This window comes from Chrysochloris asiatica, unplaced genomic scaffold (assembly GCF_000296735.1).
Source record: "Chrysochloris asiatica unplaced genomic scaffold, ChrAsi1.0 scaffold00044, whole genome shotgun sequence".
NCBI lineage: Eukaryota > Metazoa > Chordata > Mammalia > Afrosoricida > Chrysochloridae > Chrysochloris > Chrysochloris asiatica.
In genome coordinates, this window is record NW_006408562.1 from 2,622,211 (window position 1) to 2,635,324 (window position 13,114).

Here is a 13,114-nt window from a genome sequence, read left to right on the forward strand (position 1 = left end):
TTAACTGATGGTACATGGAGGGGATTATAATCAATGTAATGAAACAAGGTGTATGATTTGTTGAATGTAAAACTGATGATGTGCCCTGTAAACTTACACTTAATCCACAATAAAAATCTTAAATAAACAAACAAACAAATAAATAAATAAATAAAATAAAGGGGGTGGTGTTGTAAGATTAACAGTCAACCAAAGGTCGGTTTGAACCTCAAGGTCAGCATTTCAAAGTCACCAGCTGCTCCTGGAAAACCCTATACAGGGTCACAATGATTCAGAACCAACTCAATAAGAACAGTAACAAGATGCAAGATATGTTGAGAAACATCAGCTTCACATTTTGGTACTATGTTTAATAAAGGTTTCTATGATTTTGTAGAAGTACTTTCTAAAAATAATTTTTATTGTGAACTTCATGAAGGTTTACATAGCAGAACATAGGTTTTACACTCAGTAATTCCTGTACATTTTGTTTCATCTCATTGATTGGAATGATAGGAATCCCCTGAATAAAACATCCCTTATGACACTGCCTTCTTACGTATCATGATTTTGTTCCTCCTTGGTTTTTAACTTTTCTAACTTTGTCCTTGGGTAAATGTTGCCCTTCTGATTTCAAATCTAAGGTGTGCTTACTTCATTAGTTTTAGTCTTGCCCTTTAGGACCTATTTATTGTTTTGCTGAAAACTGATTTGCAGGTTAATTTCAGTTACAGACTTAAAGGGTGACTAAGCCGCTGTGGCCTAATGAGTCAGCCTGCAAAGTCATTTGAACTGCAAGGTCAGTGGTTCAAGCTCACCAGCTGGTCCTTGGAAACTCTATACACTGTCCCTAGGGGTTAGAATTGACTCAATGGCACTTCACAACAATAATAAAGTAAAATCTAAGTATTGGTACAAGAACTGTGTTGTCTCCTATTGACTGCCTTAATTGATGCATCCCTTTAACTGCATAGTTCAGAGACAGTGTTCAAAATGATTATGTGAAAAGATTCAGTGAGCTATACAATATCTTGTTGTTGTTGTGAAGTGCCGTTGAGTCAATGCCGACCCATAGCAACCTGTACAGGGTTTCTGAGGAGCAGCTGATGAGCTTAAACCATCGACCTTGCAATTCAATCAGTTTTGCAATCTGGCACATTAACTCACAGGGCCACCCTAGGACTTAACTATACAAAGTCCTAATTATAATATTTATGAACATTGTTAACAGTACTCCTTTGATTATGCAGATACACATTCTCATTTCCTGAAGAATAATATGCCTAGTCATTAACTACTTTCTTCTTGTGTTCTCGATAGGGATCCACTATTAACCAAGAGACATCCAACGATGGATTTTGAAATCCAGCCTTTCACAGAAGGTATATTAAAATGACTAAGATTGCTTTATTATCCTGAGCTTTGAAAATACATGACATGAGAGTTCCTCATAGCGAACATAAGTGACTCAACAGTGCATGTTTCAAAACCGTGTAAATTAAACATTAGTAATCGCTGGATCAACATGAAAGAACGAATGCATCCGATTATACTTCTCATGTGGCACTTCAGGGGAGAAAAAAAGAACCTGTGGTAGTGGATAATGGATGAAAGTAAAAAAGAATAGAAAAAGAGAAAACAAACAGAGAAAAAGACCTGTAGGCTGATATGAGCAAACATTCATTACTTTGTGGGAAAGCAGCCAAAGTGATTTATACTTCAATAAAGCACACCAAATTCAAAGAGAATGCAGAGAAAAGCAGATGCAGTTCTTCATGGAGGGATGTGTGAAACAGGGTACTGCAAAAGAATATTTTGATTGAGGCACTTAATGGTACTTCAAACAGACGAATTATGAATTAAGGTACTAAAAACGCATGTGATTTCAATTCTGAGGCAACAGCTGAATTTTTATTTCAAGATGCAGTATTTGGCTACTCATCATAGTGTGATTGGGACAATATAAGTTTATTGCATAAGTGATTTTATGCCAACAATGTGAAAACTGAATTTCACAGCCTGCTTATATTGCAAAATGGAATGCATTCAAGAGATTGGTAAGAGTCTCTTGGCTCTCCAGCATTTACAAACAAATCACATGAAAATGAATGTTGTTGTTTTTTTCAAAATAGTTATTAGAGAGCATTATTCTCATAAAATAAGCACTTTAATTTTAACTATATACACATAATGCAATATGTTCAGCTTCAGGTCTCTTTATTGAACAGGTTCAAGGAAAACTTTTGACTATAAATCAAATCTAGAACAATAAAAGAAAGGAAGTTCTGAGTGTTTATTTTCTAAATCCTTCAATGATTTTTTTTTTCTTTGTAACTTATCTTTCATTTAAAATATAGGTAAACTTACTGTATGTAAATTTATTGTTGTTATTGTTAAGTGCCATCAAGTCAGTTACTACCCATATCAACTGTATATACACTTTCCAAGGATAAACCAATGGGTTTGAACTGATGACGTAATGGTTAAGAATCCAGTATTTATCCTACAGTGCCACACCAGGGCTCCATACATTTACTTACTATGTCTAAGTGGATACTTTAACTTAATTCTGTTTGGATCCAATGAAGTATAAAGTACAGTGTGTGTGTGTGTGTGCATGTGTCTGTGCGTGCATGCATAGCTATGCATAGGCTAAAATAAGTCTTTAATTAATGAGGCTTTATTTTTAAAAAACACTGGAATTTTTATAGCATTTAATTGCTTTAAAATTTGTAAACATGATTTTAAAATGTATGCATCAAAAATAAAACAACACAATTTTAGATAAGATTAAATTTATCTTCTATAACAAATTACAAGCACTTTAGTATATCTACAAATATTACCTTGCGTATATATCGCTTATAGAGTCATTGTTGTTGCTGTTGTTGTTGAGAGCCATCGAGTCATTTCCAACTCATAGTGACCCCATATAGGGTTTCCGAAGAGCATCTGGTGAGCTTGAACCGCCAACCTTGCAGTTCAGCGCATTAATCTGAAGCATCACACCAGGACTTAGTCTACCATAACAAATTACCACAAATTGAGTGTCATGAAACAACAGAAGATTTTATTGTTACAATTTTAGAGGCTAGAAAGCCAAAACTAAGGTAGCAGAGCCATGCTTTTATTGAAGATTCTAGAGGCTTGTAATCATCATTGGTTTTTTAGTTGTATTACTCCAATCTCTGCCTCTGTTATTACATGACATCCTCCCTGGATGTATCCAAATTTCTCTTGTCATATAAAGACACAGTCATTGGATTAAAGCCCATCCTAATTCAATATGATCTCAACTAACTTAATTACATCAGCAAAGGACTTATTTCCAAAGATGGTAATATCCATATGTACTGTAGCATTAGGACTTAGATATATATTTTGAGGGACACAATTTAACCTTGTACAATGCTTAACAATAAACACACATTTAGGTGTCACAGATTCATAGCGATATATGTACTTACACTTAATGGTTGCTTGGGAAAAAATAAACAAAACTATGTTATTATAAATTTCTGATTTGACAAATTTTAAAGAATTTGACATTATTTGAACACACGGAAAGTCATGAATAATTTGCACAGAATGTGGTTTTTATTATTAAGAATATAATGAAGTATATTTAAAAGAACATGTCTTATAAAGATTATTATAACAACATAAAAACTTTATGGCATTAATCATTTAAGTGTAAATAAAAGAAAAATTACTCTAATTATACAAGAGTGAATTGAATCATACTTTAGAGTACCTTCCCATGAACAGTACGAAAACCAGGACCAATGCAAGAATTTTCATCTACTAATAACTCGTCTGTCAGTTTGTCATACTGTGGTGGCTTGTGAGTTGCTGTGATTCTGGAAGCTATGCCACTGGTATTTTAAATGCCAGCAGGATGACCCATGGTGGACAGGTTTCAGATGAGCTTCCAGATGAAGATAGACTAGGAAAAAGGAGTGAATAACTACTTCCGAATATTTAGTCACTGAAAACCTTACAAATAGCAGAGAAACACTGTCAGCCCGATCCTGGGCCAATCTTACTATTGTTGCCACACTTAGTGCCTTCCAACCTGAGGTGCTTATTTTCGGGCATTATATCTGACAGGTGTGCCTGACCCAAGCCATGATATTTCCAATAGCCTAATATGCATGCACAAGCTGAACAGTGAATAAGGAAGATCGTAGACACATTGATGCTTTTGAGTTATGGTGTTGGAGGAGAATATTGAAAGTGCCATGGGCTGCCAACAGAACCAATAGATCCATTTTAGCAGAAGTGCAGCCAGAATGCACCTTAGAGGCCAGAATGGCTAAACTTCATCCCTCATACTTCAGACATATTGTCAAGAGGGACCAGTCCCTTGAGAAGGATATCATGTTTGGTAAGGTGGAGGGTCAGAGAAAAAGAGGAAGACCCTTAACGAGATGGATTGGCCAAGCGGCAGCATCAATGGGCTCAAGCGTGGCAACAGTAGTGAGGTTGGCCTAGGATCAGGCAGTGTTTCATTCCACTGTGCATAAGGTTGCTATGGGTCAGTACTGACTCAATGGCACCTAACAACAACAACAATAATGTAAAAAATCAAAAGATGTGGGCAAATTCGGGCAAAACCAATCAACACTAAAGAGTAAATATAATAAAGTATTTTAAAAATTTCTATATCACCATCACAAAGTACACCTTAGAAGCATTTTTCTTGATAATTGACATTTTTTACTTACCGGATCGAAATAATCTAAACTCATTCTTTCTACTTTCATTAAAATCTCCCTAAATACTGAGGATAATAAAATATAGTTGTGGAAATGAAAGTATTTGGAATCAAATGGCTTTTATCAGGTATGCTTTATCACACTCCCAGCTGAGCTATAAATATTCTATATGCATGCCGCCACTGAAGCAAGTGGTTTTATTATTATAATTTCCATGCATTTCTGTTCCTATGGTTAAACTCTACTTTGGAGAGAGCAATAATTACGTCCACTTTAATGTCATTTCATTTCATATAATGCACAGCATGGAGTAAATGCTTTAGGCTTTAATATGTATTTGTTTATGAGTGAGAAGGCTAGATAAACCCTTTCCTGCGTCTTTTTTCCCCAAAAACGTCACTTAATAAAAGGAAATGTTTCCACCAAGCTAAATGACCATATTGCCTAGATTCCCTAGATATCAAGCATTACCATGTAAGATTTTGTTGGCAGGTGCCTTGGAGTCAGTTCCAATTCAAAGAGACTCTATGCACAACAGAAATGAAACACTGCCCGGTCCAATACCATCCTCACAATTGTTGCTACACTGGAGCCCATTGCTGCTGCCACTGTGTCAGTCCAACTCTTTGGGTGTCTTTTTTTTTTTCACTAACCCTCTACTTTACCAAGCTCGGTGTCCTTCATCAGAAATTGGTTCTTCCTTATAATATGTCTGAAGTACGTGTGGCTCTGTAAAATAAGCACTTGACTGTGAAGTCAGTTTAAACTACAAGGTTGGCAATTCAAACTCACCATCCACTCCTCAGAAATCTTCTACAGAGTCCCTGTGTGTCAGAACCAACTAACGGCACTGAAGAACAGCATTAACAACAGTGAGAGACGAGGTGTTGTTGTCATTCTGTCTTCTAAGAGCATTCTGGCTGTACTTCTTCCAATGCCAGGTTTTTTTGTTTTTCTGATTATTTAGATAGCTAAGTTCTAACTAATAAGATATACATAGACTTGTAGTTTGGACTTTTAGAAAGTCTTTTTAAACTGGAAGGTGATGTATCATTCTTTATTCTTTCTCCTAAGACAGGTCTTAAATGTGTATTAAATATGTTATATTTTATAACTGGTATTTCACCTCCCGTTTTGTATCAGGAAGGCAAGAATTATAGCCTAAGGATATTAGAGAAAATTACTAAGAAAAGCCTGTGCTTGATATAATTCGTTTTTGTCATCAAAACTATTTCCATACTGAAGTTTTCATATCATTGAAGCCACAGCAGTAAATAAATAAACAGTTATTTTGAATTCTGTGAAAATCATTAAGTTATTTTCCATTTTGCACAACAATGTCAGGTTACAAAATTTAACATGGTGATGGATATGTGCAGTGGAGTCGATTCCGACTCATAGCGACCCTGTACAGGGTTTCCGAGGCTATAAATGTTTACGGGAGCAGTAAGCCTCATTTTACTCCAGCGGAACAACTGGTAATTTCGAACTGCTGACCTTGAGGTTAGCATCTGGATTCGTAACCACTACGCTATTAAAATATCATTATATAAATTTACATGAAAATCAAGTTCATTTACTCAGAACTCATTTGTATTAAAAAAAAAAATTTTTGGACAAAGTTGCCCACAAAAACCATAAGCTCTAGATGTATTAAAGTGTGAAATCAATTTATCAAAAGTATGAAACAACTTGAGGTACACTACGATACATCAAGGTGAATAAAAATATCTAGAAGCATGACTAATGTTTTTGCTGGCATAACTAAAGATCAAGCGGTCCAAGTACAAAAACCTAGGGCTTTAAAAACAACCCAATTTACATCCTGAAATATTGTAAATTATCCCCTGGCTCTTTAAGGAAACTTGAAGTTGTTTTTCAGAAACGTCTGTAGTCGATACCGGTTTGAACCTGCTCCAGAGTATGCGCAGAATCTCCAAACCCTCACGTCCACTACGGGACCTGGGTAATCTAGTCGATAACTAAAGATGAATAGCATCCCAAACACATATTGCAGAAAAGCTGCGAGTGCACCCAATTATCATAACTCATCCCATCCTGGTATATTCCAGGAAGAATCGCCCACTTTCTCTGTTCCCCTTTTTCCTCATTATCAAAGCAAAAAGAATAACTGCACTGTTGGAAACTTGCTTTGAGAGACGTGAGCTGCATCTCCATTTGTGCCGCACTTCCACTCTCATAAATATATTCCAAGCCTGTCTAAAAAGTTTGATCTCTTGTTTCATTATTCTTATTTGGCAAAGAAAGAGTCTAATTTAGAAAATTGTCCTAAAACAAATTTATCAGAAATATATCCCAAAGTAATCCCAGACTATGTCAGACTTTTAGATCTGCTAGCACTTTTATTATTGGAAAAGTCTTTCATAAGATAAAGCATATATATAGTTGTTATGTGCTGTGGAGTCGGCTCCGACCCATAGCTACCCTGTACAGGGTTTCAGAGGCTGTATATATATAGGAGCTCTGGTAGCGTAGTGGTTAGGAATTGGGCTGCGAACCTCCAGATCAGCAGTTCAAAACTACCAGCTGTTCCGCAGGAGAAAGATAAGGCGATGTGCTCCTGTAAAGATTTACAGCCTCGGAAACCCTGTACAAGGTCGTTATGAGTCGAAACCGACTCGAGGACACTTAACAACAACAACAACTATATATATAATATATGAAAATACTGTGATTTTGAATTTGAAAAACAAAAACAAAAACAAAAACAAAATCTGTTTCAATTTTAATGACTTTAAATGAAGTTGTAAAATGTATAGTTGTTGAAATAATAAATAGAAATTCAGGAGTCATAAAAAATAATATGAACAGTTTAGATATCACATTACTAAATCATTTTATTATCCTATACTTGGTGCCAGAGTCCTGGTGTGGCATTATAGCTTAAGCACTAGACTGCCAACCACAAGATCAGTGTCTCAAATCCATGAGCCATTGCATGGAAACCATATCCAGGGTCACTCTGAGCCAGAACTAACTCAATGGCACATTACAACTACAACAATAGTTGGTGCCACATGAATGAGTATCAAAATGAGTTTTCATTGTGGTGCTGGAGAAGACTATTGAAAGTACCACAGACTTCCAGAAGAATAAACGAGTCTACTGGTAGCGTAGTGGTTACGAATCAGGCTGCGAACCTTAAGGTCAGTGGTTCGAAACTACCAGCTGCTCCACGGGAGAAAAATAAGGCTTTCTACTCCCGTAAAGATTTACACCCTCGGAAACCCTGTACAGGGTCGCAACCGACTTGACGGCACTTAACAACAACAACAACATCGCTTACGAAGTACAACTAGAATGCTCCTTATAAGCTAGGATGGCAAAACTTCATCTCTCGTACTTTGGGCATATTATCAGCAGGGACCAGTACCTGGAGAAGGACATACTTGGAAAACTGAAGGGTAAATGAAAAACAAGAAGACCCCCAACAAGATGGACAGGGCTAGCAACAAAGGATTAAAAAAATAACAATTGTGACGATGGTGTAGGACCCAAAAAGGTCTCCTTTCTGTTGTGCATATGATCAATATGAGTTGGAACTGAATGGACGGCACCTTACAACAGCAACAACAATATAAAATTGTGAGACTAAAATATTATTTTTATAATTTACAATTCTATCTCATTTTCATATATAGTATTTAAATATACTATGCTTTATTAAAAAAATTAAAATATGTATCAAGGAAAGTACAATAGGTTTACTTTTCAATTTTTCACTTAAGGTAATACATCCAGTCCTATCAGCACTGCCAAAAAGAAAAGAAAAAAAACTCAATCAGAATTCCAGCTGTGTTTTCTAAATCTGAAGCAAGTTATAAATTAGCCAAGGTATTTGGAGATGAATAAATGATAACAAAATCTACAAACCAAACTTAGTGGCATCAAGTCAACTTCAACTCATGGGAACATCATAAGATATAGTAGAAGGTCTCAACAACGTTTCCAAGGCTGTAATCTTTTTTGGAGCAGACTGCCATACCTTATTCATACAAACTATCTGGTGGATTTGAACTGCTGTCCTATGGTTTAACAGTGAAGTGCTTTCCCAACTGCATCACCAGAACACCCTGAATTAATGATGCTGTTGTTGTTGTTAAGTGTTGTCTAGTCAATTCCAACCCATAGTGACCCTGTATAGGGTTTCCAAGGCTTTAAATCTTTACAGGAACAGAAAGCCTCATCTTTCTCCTGTGGAACAGCTGGTAGTTTCAAACTGCTGACTTTGAAATTTGCAGCCTGATTCGTAACCACTACGCTACCACAGTTCCATAAATTAATGATAGCTGCATAAAAACTAAGCAAAAACTAAGGAATTATTCATTCCAAAGAAAAATCAAATGCACTGGAAAGAAAATGTATAACTCACTCAGCATGTTTGTTGTTGTTGTTCAGTGCCGTCAAGTCATTTCCAGCCCATAGCGACCCTGTGTAGGGCTTTCAAGGAGCAGCTGGTGAGCATGAACTGCTGACCTTGCAGTTCAAACTGACTTTGCAGTCTGGCACATTAACCCACAGTGCCACACCAAGACTCCTTACAATGAACTTTTTTCTATCATCATAATGTGAATATTGGATGTGATAGACCAAAAAAAAGCGTGTTTTAACTGTAAAAGGAGTGTTTTATTCTCTCTCTCACTTTTTTTTTTTTTTTTTTTTTTTTAACGCTGTGTTAGGAGGAGCAGTGTGTACTTGTGTGTGTGTGTGTGAAAGGTACAGGTGACCTAAATTCTCACTTCCAAAGTAGCAACAACAAAACAATAAATATACACAGTACAAACTCAATTAAGAAAGTATAATGAAAGCATGCTAATTAAAGACTAGGTGTAAATACTTGACAGAATGTCTAATTGTTAAATATATTAGCTTTGTGAAACAGGAATCTGTGAAGGTTTGTAGGATGAATGTGGTATGGTATTTTTTTCAGTAAATCTTAAATTGTTTATTATTTTAATTGTGAAATGATTCTTGAATAAAAATATTGAGTAATAATATATACGATGTGTAAAATTACTAGCCAAACATATTAATAGAGAATAATGAATTAATGATTTTAATAGGAAATACACACTTACAGATCATATAGGTCAAAACAATTAGTCTGTAATATACTTTTTAAAAATGTAAAATAAGAATTGCTAAGTCAATTCCAACTCTTGGAGACCCATCTATTTCTAAACAGAACTGCCCCCTAAGGTTTTCTTGGCTTAAATTTTGAAGAAAGCACATCACCCGTTGGATGAGTTCCAGATAATTCCTTTATCTGTGTACTCAGTTGAGTGCAAACAATTTGTGCCACAAAGCATTCCAATGATCATTTATTTGATTTCATCTCATAGTTACCCCATAGGACAAAATAGAACTGACCCAGAAACTTTAATCATTGGGTTTCTTTTAAATAAGCAGACTGTTGTTACATCGTTTTCCACCTACTTGCTGGTGGGTTACTATTGGTGACTGTGGTTAGGAGCCCAGCACTTAATAGCTGTGCTATCAAGGCTCTTTAAAATAATGTTTCTATCAAACTTAAAACCAAACCCGCTGCCATCTAGTGCATTCTGACTCATGACAACCATATAGAACAGATTAGAATAGTCCCTTAGAATTTTCTAGACGGTATGTCTTTTTTTTTTTTTTTTTAAGCTTTTATTTTGAATTGAGTAAAAGAAGGTTTAGAGGGCAGATCATCAGTTTTACAGTCAGCAAATCATTGCAATGATTGCAGTCCCCTCTATGTACCATCAGCTAACAGTATTTGTCTTTATTACCTTTTTTTTTTTTAATGTACACATACCACATTGGAAATATATATTCATTTAATTGTTGAAAAGGCTCATTTTGCAAAACAGCTTCCTGCCTGCAGGCACACTGCCTTTCTCAGTCCATGGGCCTATAGCCCTCTGCTGCTCTGTGACTGCCACTTTTCTGGATAGGATCCCTCGTACTTCCCATGCTCTTCTCTCTTCATGGTCCTAGGGTCCTCTGTTCCTCAGATGACAGATTAACTGCACCCCTATTTTAGTTACACCTCTTCTACATTTATGGTTGTGACAATTGTCATTAGTCCTGATAAAAATTACTCACAACTGAATCATAAAATCCTATCCTCATCACCAGACCCATCTGGATGAGAGGAAAACTATTCAATGGGGATTCTATCTTACTCCCTTTGTTCTGACAGTAAGCACCCTCATTAAAGTTTGTAAGCCAGCCACTTTGTGCCATTATTGTTGTTGTTAAGTGCCATAGAGTCAGTTCCTACCCATAGGGGCCCTGTATGGAGTTTCCGAGGAGCATCTGATGAGCTTGAAGTGATGGCCTTGTGGTTCAAACCGACTTTGCAGTTTGGCACATTAACCCACAGCGTCACACCAGGACTGCTTTATAGCCCCCCCAATTTTGATTGCCAATGTCTAAATTGCCTGTCTAAGGAGCTATTCTAAGTATATTGAGGAGGCACACTGGGTCTTTGATATGAAGAATCCTTCCCTTTCAGTTGGAATTTAGGGTAACTTCATCCATAAGCAAAGGTCAACTTCATCACATTGTAGTAATTTACGCTTGCTCTCTGTATCAAGCTACTTTAGCTTCATCTGGTTGAGTTCTAATCAGCAAGCCATCCAAACTAGGCCAAATGGGTACTATCAGGAGGTTGGGGAGTTCTCACATGCCTCCTTCCTCTTCAGAGCAGCTGGCGGTTTCACTCTTAACTCTATTCCCAAGTGGCTAGCTCAGATTCCTTGGAATCAGGAGTTCACACATCTCCCTGAACTTCAAACCAGCCAGCCCTTCCTCTTCTCTCTCTCATCTCAAGGTCATCAGGTATCTATGGACATGGCCAATATTAGCCCATTTCTTCAATGATGCATTCCCCCCACTTCCACTCGCCAGTTGACCAGGTCAGACACCAGTGAGCCTACAAGACTGTTCATGTGTCTTCTTTGGGTTTCAGTTTTAGAAACAGGTTAACACTAATGGGCTGGCTTTCCTTGCCTTGATGACACCAAGACAAACAGCTTGCTTGATATTGTCCAATCTAACAGTCGGCTCGCTCCAGCCCCCTCCATGTTGGCTTTTCTTTCAAGAAATACCTTCTGTTTCTCTAGCTGTTCCAAGTTGGTCTGCAAGTATTTTCAATTGGGAATGTCCCACCTCAAAGATTCTGGGTGAGGTTTAGGATTCTACCTAAGACCCCATATTCCACAAAGGCTTAAGAACTTTGTTTCCTTGGGCATGTTATTGTTATTGTTGTTGTTAAGTACCATCAAGTCAATTCTGACCCATAGCGATCCTGTATAAGGTTTCCAAGGAGCAGCTGGTGAGCTTGAACCACTGACCTTGGAGTTAAAATGACTTTGCAGTCTGGCACATTAACTACAGTGCCACACCAGGACTCCTGGGCATGTTATAGACCTCTTTATATAAGTCAATCAGTTACAGCCTGAAGACAGGCTTACAAGCTTTCTATAATCATATATCCCAATGCTCCTTTCTATCCCACTTATATGTCTATATTACAACAGTAGGCAGGGAAACTTAATATCAACTAAATAGTCAAGCACCTTAACATTATTTCTACTCCTTCACTCATTCAAACTGTCTTGATCCCAATATCATTATTTTTATTGTTAAATGCAATCGAGTTGATTCTGACCCATAGTGCCCCTGAATAGGGTTTCTAAGGAGCAGCTGGTGAGTTTGAACCCCCGACCTTACAATTCAAATGACTCTGAGGTCTGATACATTAGCCCACAGTGCCACATCAGGACTCCATATATCATTGAGCCTTGTTTTTCCAAGGCTGTGCATACATCACAACCTACCTCTATTCCATTTAGTGTATGTATACCTCCCATGATGATGTGAATAGAGTTAAGCTCATGGGAGAAAAGCCCACAGAACCTCCATTTGCTGATGGGCCACAACTCAAAATAAAGATAAACAGCTGTTAACATCCGTTGAAAATCAGAACATGGAATGTATGAAGTATGAATCTGGGAAAATTGGAAGTTGTCAAAAATGAAATGCAATGCAGCAACATCGATATCTTAGGCATTAGTGAGCTGAAATTGATTGGTATTGGCCATTTTGAATATGACAACCACATGCTTTATTTACGCAGGGAATGAAAAATTGAAAAGGAATGGTGTTGCATTCATCGTCAAAAAGAACATCCAGATCAGTCATGAGGTACAACGCTGTAAGTGATAGGATAGTATCAATATACCTACAGGGAAGCCAGTTAATACCACTATTATTCAAATTTATGCACCAACCACTAAAGCCAGTGAGGAAGAAATAGAAGAATTCTACCAACTTCTTCAATTTGAAATCGATCAACCATGCAATCAAGATATATTGCTCATTACTGGTGATTGGAATGCAAAAGTAGG